Source organism: Tamandua tetradactyla, chromosome X (assembly GCF_023851605.1).
Source record: "Tamandua tetradactyla isolate mTamTet1 chromosome X, mTamTet1.pri, whole genome shotgun sequence".
Taxonomy (NCBI): Eukaryota; Metazoa; Chordata; class Mammalia; order Pilosa; family Myrmecophagidae; genus Tamandua; species Tamandua tetradactyla.
This window is the reverse complement of record NC_135353.1, coordinates 160,091,923-160,104,604: the sequence shown is the minus strand read 5'-3', so window position 1 is coordinate 160,104,604 and position 12,682 is coordinate 160,091,923. Positions and strand designations below refer to the sequence as shown.

At 39.2% G+C, this 12,682-nt stretch overlaps 1 pseudogene; it reads right to left on the bottom strand.

The window, feature by feature from the left end:
• Positions 1-11,818: 11,818 nt before the first annotated feature.
• LOC143670127 (trimeric intracellular cation channel type B pseudogene) lies at positions 11,819-12,682 on the bottom strand (annotated as a pseudogene).

The window sequence follows — 12,682 nt, the reverse complement described above, 5'->3', positions numbered from 1 at the left end:
TTCTGGCCTGGAAAAACAAGAAAGAAAAGAAAAAAAAAAACAACACTTGGCCACAACTTAATTTCCTGTAAACAGTTTACTGTACCATTTCTGACAGTTTCCTCTACTACTATAATTGATAACCTTGGATGTGACAAAAGATTTTTCGCAAAGGTTGTGACTCTTGACTAAAGATGTTGAAAACTTGCATCTTGAACAAGGAGTAGATATTTAGTCACAATGTGCTTGCACATCAACCAGTAGAGAGGCTAAAAGACCATAGTGTTGCAATGAACCAAAATGTGCTAAAATGTTATTGAGTGGAAGACTAAATTAGAAGTAACTGCCTAAGTTAAAGCATGCAAACATGTCTTCTACCACTGCAGCTAGGTAAGAGTGGACAAACAAGAAATGTAGCTTGTTGGTCAACATATTCCACTATTTACGAATATAATCAACATTTATTTCAGTTTCTATTGGAAGAAAAGTTGAGATAGATTTGTCGTGAATCCTGTGAACAGGCTATGAAGACTGAAATGACAGTACTTTCATCTCTATTAAAATACCTTGATATATTATGTTTAAATATATGTTAAAGACATGCTCGAGGAAGCTTAGCTAGTAACTTCAAATCTTTTTAGAGAAGCACATCTACTATCCACACAAAGTGTGCGAGTCAGCTACGGTTGCTAAGAGACAAGAGCTTTTAAACTGGTTCTACCTCCAAAGGGCAAGGTTAGGACGGAAAAGTCACTTCCTCCTAATTGGGAAAATAAGGGATGCAGTTCAATGCTAAGCAGTAGAAAATGTCACCATTTGTTTCAGGTTTTGTTTGCACGTTGCTGGAAATCACGGGAAAACATGTGTCCACTAATTCCCGGCAAAAACATGTATCCACTCACTCCTTTGAGCCAAGGGAATGTTAACTAAGAAAAATGAATGCTTATTCTTTGATTAAATATATACAGATAGTTAAGTGTTTTGAAAGATGTAGAAGCTCCGAAACTGTTAACCTCACAGTTGCCTTAACTTTCTCATTCCAGTGAGCCTCAGTTCGCCGCCAGCTTAAGCCTTCTGTCTTCACAGTCATCTTTTAAAACATAGCAATGCCTGAATTTTCTCTACCACAAAAGTCATGGACTCTGAAGTCCTGCTCTCAGTTCGTTACTTCCTTTTGCTAGTCCTCTCATTTGCTCAGTCCTAACCATGGAATGTGATGGGTATGTGGCAGGAGGCATTGCAGCTGACTCTCAAGTTTCTACCTTTCATGTTTGAGAAGATTGCGGGAAACCTCTCAAATAGAGGACACCAAAGGAGCAGCAGATTCAGGAAGAGAAAATACTGAGTTCCAGTTTGGATATAGTTAGTTTAATATGCCCATGAGACAAAGTGCACATGTTCAGGAGGGCACTGGTTATATGCCTCTCGAGCTGAGGAGAGAAGATCAGTTTGAAACCACTGGAATGCAGATAATGAGATCTTGGCACTCAGTAAGATCATCTAGGGAAAGTAATGACCAAGAGAAGAGGGCTCAGGGGCCAGTCTTTCAGGAACTCTAGAAGAGTTGATGAAATGGGGAAGGAGCTCGAAGAGTAGCCTTAGAGGCCTGGTGTACATAAACCAAAGAATGAGAGGGGACAAGTGTCCAAGGTAGGTGGTGAAATTTAAGTCAGCAATCTGAAGGGTGTCCATTGGGGTCAGCAACATGGAGCTCATCACTGGTGTTAGTAAAAGTAGTTTTGATGGTATAGAAGGTATGGAATGAGAATGCAAGGAGTGAGAGGAAAGTAAAGAAGTGATATTGGTAATCATTGAGCATTCTTTTCAGAAGTCTGGTTGAGTAGGGGGGAAATGAGAAATTGGGAGATAGTTTGATGTGACAATGGGATAGAACAAGGGATATATATATATATATATATATTTTTTTTTTAAGTAGTTTGAGAAGCTGATAGAAACAGAAAAGACCTGGGACCCAAAGGATGGGGAACACATGGTACTTAGAGGAGAATTTTTGCCATTGTAAACTGGTTTGTCCATGTGGTCATAAGCAGCCAAATATGTTTCTAATAATTTCTATTTCTTCTTTGAAAATAAAGGGCCAAATTATCTGCTGAGTTTGTGGTGAAAATAGAAGGCTCACCTGACTAAATGTAAAGCTTCCTAGATATGGTTTGATTGGGACTCTAGCTCCAGTTCTTTGTCATTCTCTCTGCCCTTCTCATCCTCAGGAGTCACAGCATCCTTCTCATACAGGCTTTTGCCACAGAGGCAAAATGGTGTCAGCAGTTCCTGGCTTTCATCGCGTTCATAGGGAAAGAGGGTTGGTGTTTTGGAATTCCCAGAAGAGTCCTGAGAGTTCCTCAGATTGTACAGGCTTAAGATGAATTTATGTTGAATGTGGCCAGAGAGATAATTGTTCTGACCAGTTTGTCCTGGTTTGATGGATGAGTCTGGGAGTAAAGTAAGTGTTCCTCAAATCCTATGGGTCCCCAATGGAAAGAAGTTAATGTTGGGAAGGTAGAACAAAAGAACCAATGGTGAAAAGGCAAAAAATTAAGTTGAATTAGAAAGCTTCACTACAAAGAATCAAGAAGGGATCCTGGAAGCAGAGAGAGAGAGAGAGAGAAACAACAACAAACAGAATTATGAAGGAATGAAAATTAGGCTAACATCAGATTAAAATTTAGTTAGTGTAAGAGATAGGAAAATTCAGGTTACCTGTGTCTTCTCAAATGGGCTTTGGTAGCTTACAATTTTCAAAGAACTTCTCCATTTCCCTTAGTTTGTAGAACTTATTGGCATAAGATTGTTCATCATATTCCCTTATTGTTCACTTGCACCCTGCAGACTCTGTAGTGACATTACCTCTTTCATTCCTGATCTTGATGGTTTGTCTCTTCTCTTTGCTCCCCTCTAATCAGTCTCAGTAGAGACTTATCAATTTTATTGATTTCAAGGAGCCAGGTTTTGGTTTTTCTATTTTCACTACCATTGATGTCAGCCCTGATCTTTATTATTTCCTCCCCTACCCCACCCCGTTTACTTTGGGCTTAATTTGCTTTTCTTTTTCTAGCTTAAGGTAGAAGCTGAGACCTTTCTTCCTTGTTAATATAGGTATTTAGTGCTAAAAATTTCCCTCTAAGTACTGTTATCAATATCCCACAAGACTTATCTTGTGTTTTCATTTCTATTCAGTTCCAAATACTTCCTTTTTAATTTCTTCTTTGACCTAAGGTTTAGAAGTGTTTTTAATTCATTTCCAAACACTTGAGGATTTTTCCAGATATCCATTGTGGAAAGACAGATTTTTAAATGAAAACATGTTTCTCATTTAATTCCATTGTAGTCAAAGGAAATAACTTGTACAACCGGAATCCTTATATATATATATATTTTTTTTTTTGACTCAGAACATGGTCTATCTTGGTAAGTGTTTCCTGTGCATTTGATGCTGTTGTGTGGTGGGCTGTTCTATGATTGTCACACCAAGTTGGTTAATAAAGGTTCGTTATGGATTCTCATCTTCCTCTCAACCCCCACTCCCCAAATTATTTTTAGTCTGTTGCCACCACTAAGTATACTTTATCTCTGAGAAGCTTTGCTGGCTTAGATTAGAGGAAATTACTCTCTACCTGGCCAAAATATAGCCCTGATACAGGCAAAATACCTACCATGAAATAACTAAATGGTTTCCATGAAAACCTAAATCTTCAAAATGAAAGGAAATTTTATTATAGTACCAATCTCTGATTTCTATGTCTCATTAGCGTTTAGTTTTATTTTTCACTCATCTCGTTTGCTTTATCAGTACTTGAGTGGTATGCAAGGTAACCATGGTTACTGGAATAATGCTCCTTTCATGTGTGAAGGCAGAGGCTGATTATGTCTGAAGTGTTATTCATACCTCTATGTCTTAAGATTGTTTAACAAATCTGGCTTGTTTCCACTGCTCTGCTTCAATCGACTTGCATCATTATTTGAAAGTCATGTGCTCCTTCATTTGAAGTACCTGCTGGTTCAAGACTTGTAAGACTTCCTTAATATCATATTTAGAGGACATTCTCATCCTGCCCTATTGCCTGATGTGTTCCCCTCCATGGGATTCATTGCCAAGCAAGTACTTTAAAACTGGTTTTATGAGCATTTAACAAGTAATCCTCTGACAATTTTGAAAGCATTGGATCACAGCAAGAACAGAGAAGGGACAGACCTCAAGGCTGACATTTTCTACTCTCAGGATAAGAAGGTGGTTATCTGTAGCTTCTTGGAAAACAGGGAGATGGACAGTCATTTAATAATAGAAAGAAAAATATGATTGAGTGCCAGATAGTATATTATCCAAGATACATAAATTCTCCTTTTCAAACCCAAAAGCCTGTATCACCTCCATTAAGCAACCCAACTAAAAAGTCTAGAGGCTGGAGTTCCAGACCAAAAGTTCCTGTTCTTTCCCCCATGCGTCACTTTACTGCCCTGTTTTTAAGAAAGTTCCTGAACATCAATTTTTATGCTATGTACTTTTAAAGGAACTGAACCATTACCTTATTAAAAAAAAAAAAAGCAACCCCAAAAAACTTGTCCTTGGGAGATTTATTATCTCACTTAGTTATGGTAGACTTTTCATAATGACTTTTTTCCCTGCTTCTGATATGTGGGTAGGAATTGTAAGAAACAGCCACTACTGGTCTTGCCTCATCTTCTATTACCATAAGGAACTATGATAGGAATGCATTTTGTTGTCATTTTTACAGAGTTGGCATATATAAGAAGAATCAATATGTAATGCTTATTAAAGCAACGATTGACCTGGTCATAGGCCTTTACCTTACTACAATCCTCTTTATAAGGGGGCAAGGTTACATTAAGTCATGCCTGCCCAGCTCAGCCCACAGCTCACTGAGTGAGCTTGGGCCTAACCTCAGTCTCCTCCCTCATAAAAGTGAGACAATACCTCCAGGCTCACCGGGTTTTGTGAGACTCTGGGCAGAAAACCTGGGTAACAGAACTTTGCAAATGAAAATGTCCTTGACAGCTGTTACAATTTCTACTAAATTTGGATATGGTTTCTCTCAGTTTTATTGTTTTGGAACCATAGTAAAACTGAATCATGAATCCAAGAGGTGATTTTCTTAATTAAGTGCTTTCAACCCACTTTCTACTTAAACCCAGGAACCCTGAGGCACTGACTTCCTTTAAAGGAAATTATGCTCCTGGTTAGTAGCCTCCCAAATCCTTCAGATTCGACCTGAATACTACACCAGGAAAGAGAGTTTAAAGGTATGGAAAAAAAAATCAGAAACATCCCTAAAGCTTAAAAAATTTTAAAAAAACAAATCTCAAAGTCATTTTTCTCTTAAAATGAGGTATTTAAGACAGCAACTATGACAACCAACACTATTATCCAAGGACAGAAAACATGCAGTGCAGCAAAACTCCAAAGAGTAACAAAAGATATTAAGTACAAAGTTAAACCTTAAGGATTAAAAAAGGGTCGAGAACTGTCAAGACAATATCAGCACAGCAGAAGAAATTTTGAATTGTTGCCAGCCTCTGAGACCATCTTTTAAGATAGGACTCCTGTTGGAAAACTAGACCAGTGATAAAATGTCTCTTTAGAGCTTCCAACCTGGGACCGCAAACATACGTCATCAATACAACTTAAGTGTTTGAGATAATAAGACACAAAATTCTAAGAACTGCATTGTGCTTTGGGGCCATGGATTAGGGGGTCTTTGAGCCATGTCGTGTTAGTCCCACCTCCCTGACCTCTAGGGGAGGAGGCACAGCAGGAGATTGAGTTCAGCCATATGGGCGCTGGGTCCACAGCTCATGCGCACGTAACGAAACCCCATATAAACTCAGAGCACTGGAAGCCTGGGTGAGCTTCCATGATTGAGAAGACACATGTCTGTGCTGGGAGGGTGAATGCGTTCCAGCTCCATGCAGAGAGCACACAGGAGGTTGTATTTGAGACCCTCCCAGGTGCGTCTCTTCTTTTGGCTCCTTATCTGTATCCTTTTAGTATAACTAAAACCACAACCACAAGTATACTACTTTCAGTAAGTGCTGTGAGTCATTCTAGAGAATTATTGAACCTGGGGCCGGGGGGGGGGGGGGGGGGGCTGGATTGGTAGGCAGTTGGCCAGAAGTGCAGCTGCTGAGCTTCCAGCGGGTGTCTGAAAGCAATCTTGTAGACTTGCTGGCCCTTAAGTCTGACCTAACTCCGAGTGGGGTCAGAACCAAGTTGCATCGTATCTGGTACCTGATTTCATTTCTGCCTACATAGTTGGTGTCAAAAGTTTGTGTAGCCTACTTACCGCCACAACAAGTTACCACAAACAGTGACTCAAAACAACACAAAATCATATCTTACGGTTCTGGAGGTCAGACGTCGAAATGAGTCGAAAGCCTGTCAAAGTGTGGGCAGGGCTGGCTCCTGGAGGCTTCAGGGGACGCTCCAGCGCCAAGACCCAACCCTCAAGCCTTCCAGTCTCCAGAAGCTGCCTGCACACCTTCCTTCCCGACCACACCACGCCACGCCACGCCACGCCACCCTCTGCCTCCTCCTTCACGCAGCCTTCTCAGGGCTCCTGCCTCCCTCTTGTAAGGCCCCTTGTGATTGCATGGAGTCCACCTGTGTAGCCCAGGACCACGGCCACACCTCAGAACCCTCAACTTAATCACACCGGCAACGTGCCCTTTCCTGCCTAAGGCAACACTGGCACAGGTTCCCGGGATTATGGCAAGGCGCTCTTGGTGCCATTACCAGCCTCCCACACTCATCTCTAGTGTTACTACTCCAGGGCTGGATTTGTCAAAGTGAGAGGGGAGGACGCTGAAAATAAGGGTGTAAAAATTTCCAAAGGTTCATTTTCATGAGAAAATTAACAGCAGTTATCAACTGTTACCTGTTATCTCAATTTATTAATAATTTGTTGGGAACATTACCAAAGAGGCCTCAGAAATGTACCTTTAAAGTAGCTTATCACATTTGGCTTTATTTTCTTTTTGGCCTTCCAGGGTAAGGAATTCTTTCTCCTTGCCAGGCTAAACTCTCGCCTCCTTAAGAAATTTTCTTTTGCAATCGACCCCTCTTTTTTTGTTGTCATAATGGCTATTTTCTATCAGAAAATTACATGTTTTTCCCATGATGTTACCTGTCTCTTGGTTTCTAGCCAATCTTCTCATTTTTCCCTCTGCCAAACTCTTAGAAATAGTTATGTGTAGCAGCTGTCTCAGTTAATACATTTTAATGTTTTACTACAATAAACAAATATTATAATATGCGGAATATATTATGATACAGTTATTTATTGATAAATTAACTTTTCCAAATTCCCTAAAATCTGGTTTTATGTATTAATTGTTTATACATTAATATTATTTAAATTTTCTGAATTATTTAAAGTCTTATTTTGGTCTCCTCTGCTCTGGTGATATGCACACGTGAAGGTAATCAATGGCCTCTCTAAACCCCACATTCAACAGCCATTTCTTTCTTCTTTCTGGGCATTGATTACTGTCCATGTGGGGACTCAAATTTTTTCCATGGTGGAGACCACATGTAGACTGTTTAGCAAATATTCATCTGCCCCTGTTCCTCCCGTCCTACTTGTGTGTGAGAAATAGTGTTCTTCTCTTCCTCTCATTCATTTTGGACTTGGACAATACAGAGTGGGCAGAACCTGAAGCAAATGAGTTCAAAAGCTACACCTGGATGCAATGTAGCGGATCCGGAGCCCTTTTTCATACCCACCACTGCCACTTTCAGAACCAGCTCCCCCCCTCCCTAAAAGTTTCCATTTCTTTTTTCTCTTATCTCTGAACCCCCCCACCTACATATACCTTATTGTGCCGGTTTGAATCTGTTGTACACCCCCAGAAAAGCTCCACCCAACCGTGGGTGGTGATTTTTGATTAGATGGTTTCCATGGAGATGTGTCTCCACCCATTCAAGGTGGGGTTGCTTACAGGAGCCCTTTAAGGGGAAAATGTCTTGGACAAAGCTTCAGAGCCACCAGAACCAACAGAGCCCACACAGCCAGAGACCTTAGGACATGCAGAAGGAGAACGCCCCTGGGGAAACCTGATGAAATGAGGAGAGAAAGTGGCCCTCCCAGTTGAGAGAGAAACCCCGAAGTTCATCAGCCCTTTCTTTGGAGTCAAGGTATCTTTCTCTGGATGTCTGAATTTGGACCTTTTCACAGCCTTAAGAACTGTAAACTTTCAACTTAATAAATTTCGTTTTTAAAAGTTATTCCGTTTCTGATATATTGAATTCCACAGCTTTAACAAACTAAAACACTTACAGATAAATTCTTTAACAGCTCCAGCTAGACTAACCTTCATTGGCTTTAACTGACAGTTGAAAATAAAAATTAACGTAAAAAAAACTTTGCCTAAATATCAAAAAATCGCACTCACTGAACTGTAACCCAGATGCTTTGTTTTACTAATAATATGTTTTGAAACTGCTCCCCGTAACCCAAACAACTTCCAACTGACCTTGCCTGTATTCTTTTACCTTGCTTCGCAACCCTGAATTCTGGTGCCCTTGCCTCAGCTCCCTGAAGTCAGGTGCCCTTACACTTAACCCTCTATTGATTAATATAAGTCAGCCCAGAACTAAACACCCCAAATTCCTAAACTCTATTTTTGAACCAAGCCAATTCTAATCAAAGTTAGCCCACCTAACATGTGAGTAGCCGAAACACATAATGCACACTCAGCAATCAAACTCTCACTGACCTTGTCATCTAAAACAGCTTTGCCTATTATTCTGAGCCTGCCTGCATTTGTTTGAATGCTATAAAATACTGAAAGTTTCCCCAGTTTGGGGAGACAGATTTGAGGAAACTGTCCTCTTATTTTCCTGAGGCTAGCCTTTACTAAATAAACTTTTTCAAAATTGAGAAGTACAACATATATACAAAAAAAGCAATAAATTTCCAAGTACATTTTAACAAGTAGTTATAGAACAGATTTTAAAATTTGGTGTGAATTACAGTTCCACAATTTTTCATTTTTTCTTCTAGCTGCTCCAAGACACTGGAGACCAACAGAAATATTAATATAATGATTTAGCAGTCATAGTCATTTGTTAAATCCTGTCTTCTCTATTATACTCCTCCTTCTCTTTAAATAACATATATACATAAAAGCAATACATTTCAACGTACATTGCAACAATCAGCTGTAGAACAGATTTTAGAGTTTGGCATGGGTTCCAATTCCACCATTTTAGGTTTTTACTTCTAGCTGCTCTTAGGTACCGGAGGCTAGAAGAAATATCAGTATAATGATTCAACACTTATACTCATTTGTTTAACCCGACCTCCTCTGTGTAACTCCATCATGACCTTGGGTCTTTCTCCCACTTTTAGTGTATTTGGGCTATGCCCATTCTAACTTTTTCATGTTGGAAGGGGCTGTTGATAATATGGGATAAGGGGATGGAACTAGTTGACGATTTGGAAGGGCTCAAGATCAAGAGCTTGGCCTATTGATTTGGGTGTGCCTAATGTTTGGCGCAGTATCTGCGCTTTTCCTGGTGGTAAAGCTTATCTGTACCATCATTTTTTCCCATCCCTCAAGGGACTTTGCCAATACTTTTTGATTATTTCCTTAATGTACTCTGGGATGTTTCCAGGCATTACATTAAGCTATACAGGATTAAGGCTCCTCATTCTTATTCTGGGCTAACTGTGCTTGGATTGTTTAAATGATTAATTCGTACAGGGTGGGTTAGATTATGTACTAAAGAAAATTTAGTTTCTGGACATAATAAGATTTTCTTCCTTTGGTCTCAAAGAGTGGTGAAGTTCTAAAATACAAGCAATGTCTTTCTTACCCCTGTATTCTGAATTACCTTAATTCTGACCTGATCGGCTTCATTCTTATCTCTAAATACCAGGTTATATCTATATAAAACAGCCCCTCAAAATCCAGAAATAACAATTCCCACTCCGGACTAAATGTGACTGCTATAATTGCTTACAATCTAGGCCCAAGTTTTCTTATAAGTATTTTCTAAATGAGATCATATAATAATTGCTCTTTTGTTTCTGGCTTATTTTACCTCACCAAATGTCCCACAGATTCATTCACATCGTTGCATGCCTCACAAGTTCATTCTTTTCGAAGGAGCACCATGTTCAAGCATATGTTTACACCATTGTTTGTCAATCTACTTCTCAGTCAGTGTATCTTTTGGCCACCTCCATCTACTGGGCCTCTTGTATCCAAAGTCAACAGTCCATCAACACTCTCAATTTTAGAAAATTTCATTGTTCCCAAGAGAAAGTTAGCCAGTACACACACCCTCACCAAAAAGAAAATACAAACCTCCCCCTATCTCTTGACCCTTCCTCCATTGTGTAATCCTGGTATTGCTGCAGTACTGTTGATGTTTTCCTATTAAACACAGCCCATAGCATGCAATAGCAGTTTTCCCCCATACCCTGAAATTATACACTCTTTGTACAAGATTCATACCTTTGCAGTAGTTCACACAAGAACTTATTTATATTTGTTGTGTTAACTGGTGGAATACATGAGTCTATACAACCCTTTTCAATCATGTTCACCTTCAATATGGTAATATTACTTATAGATCCACTAGTGAACTGCCTTCACGTCTATCTATTCCCTTACAATTAAGTTCAACCTCATTAGCAAACTGTTAAACCATCTCAAGCTTCTGTGTATCTCTAGGTCCCCTATATTATATATTATAAGCCTCTTAGTTTACCTTTACTATGGTCATAAAAATGGAATCATACAGTATCTGTCCTTTTGAGTCTGGCTTATTTCCCTCAGTATATGTCCTCAAGGCTCATCCATCTGGTCATGTGGTTCAGAATATCATCTCATCTTACTGCTGCATAATATTTCACGATGTGTATATACCACATTTTGTTAATTCACTCATCTGTTGATGGGCAATTAGATTGTTTCATCTTTTAGTGGTTGTGAATAGGGCTGCAATGAACGTCATTGTGGAAACCTGTTTGTGTCGCCGCTTTCAGCCCTTCTGGGTATGTATACTGAGTAGTGGTATTGCTGGGTCATAGGGCCACTCAATATTTAGTTTTCTGAGGAACCACCACACTGTCTTCCATAGCAGCTGTACATTATACATTCCTAGTGCATAAGTGTCCAAATTTCTCCACATCCTTTCCAACATTTGTAGTTTCCTGTTTAATAGTAGTCATTCTTATAGGTGTGAGGTGGTATCTCATTGCAGTCTTGATCTGCATTTCCCTTACAGCTAATGAAAATAAAAATCTCTTCATGTGCTTTTGAGCCATTTGTATTTGCTCTTCAGAAAAATGTCTATTCATATCTTTAGCCGACTTTATAAATTGTGTTGTTTGTTCTTTTGTTGTTGAGTTGTATGATTCCTTTTTTAAAAAATTCTTGTCATTCAAAGTTTATTACAAAATGCATGCATATTTCCTTATGTTTGGGCCTCATATAATTTCTTTCCAGCTATATACATTTTTAAGCCAGATGACTTTACAAGCATACTATTAGTCATTTGAAGTTTTCCTATCTTCAAATGTATTCATAACAACTTATGTCCTCTGCAAATTTCAACAGGATGCTTTATACCTCCTCTTACAGAACAATAAGATGTCAAATACAACAATGTTCTTTATCAGCCACTGCAGATTTCTTCCATTTCATATTATCCTCAGGTAAAGTTATATCTACTATTTTTATTGAGATGAATATAAATTTTTAAGCCAAACTTTGCATAATGAAACAAAATACTTATATAGGTCCAAATATACATTATCAACTTCATTCTCTTCACTAATACAGCAATTCAAGTAAATTAGTCAGTCTTCTTAGTGTGTTTCTTTTGAACTTTATCTGAAGAATCAATGGGGTTGGTTTTGAGGTGAATGAACCAGTGCCATTGAAAGACAATTTGATTTCACATTTCTTCCCACATGTTGCTGCCTACTAAAGAGTATCCAACCCAATAAATCCTCAAAAGAAGCAAAAGACAAAGCAGAAGTCTTTGTAAGCATCATAGTTATTTTTGTGGTCACAAAAGAGATGGTATAAAATAACATAAGATTATGCTTTGATATTGACAGACACTTGGTGTGAAGGAATGTGACGATAACTAACCTCAGCAGGGTCACCTTGGCAGGGTAGGACTTCAGCCATTCTTCAGTTTCCGGTTTCCAACTTCTTTTACCAACTGTTCAAAATTCACTACAATACTACCACCTGCACCTTGGGCCCACCCAGCAGCTGTCATGACTATCCAGGCACTTTTGTGATAGCTACTAGCATGCGTGACTCCACTGACTATTTTCCAAGTTCTGGTCGCGTCCTTCATTTCTGCAGCCAAGAGTTGAACAGATAGGAAAGAATGGCCCTGGCAAACTAGGTCACATGGGTCAAAAAACATAATATACAAGATTTAATATGCCAGTAATATATTAGTGTGGTTTGCAAGAAATCTCAAAGGAGGCTCTGCAAGTAGTACACAGGATAAAATTCCTCCACCAAAACAGTGGGGCATAGCAGTAAACCAGCTTGAGAGAGGATTCTTCAATGCTACGGCCTCTGCTCTCGGATGATGCTTCAGCACCATCAGAGACACCAGATAGTGGGCAATGTCAAAAGTGGGGAACATGGATGTGAAGGAGAAGGCAAGAATCAGCTCATCCCACACAGAGTCCAT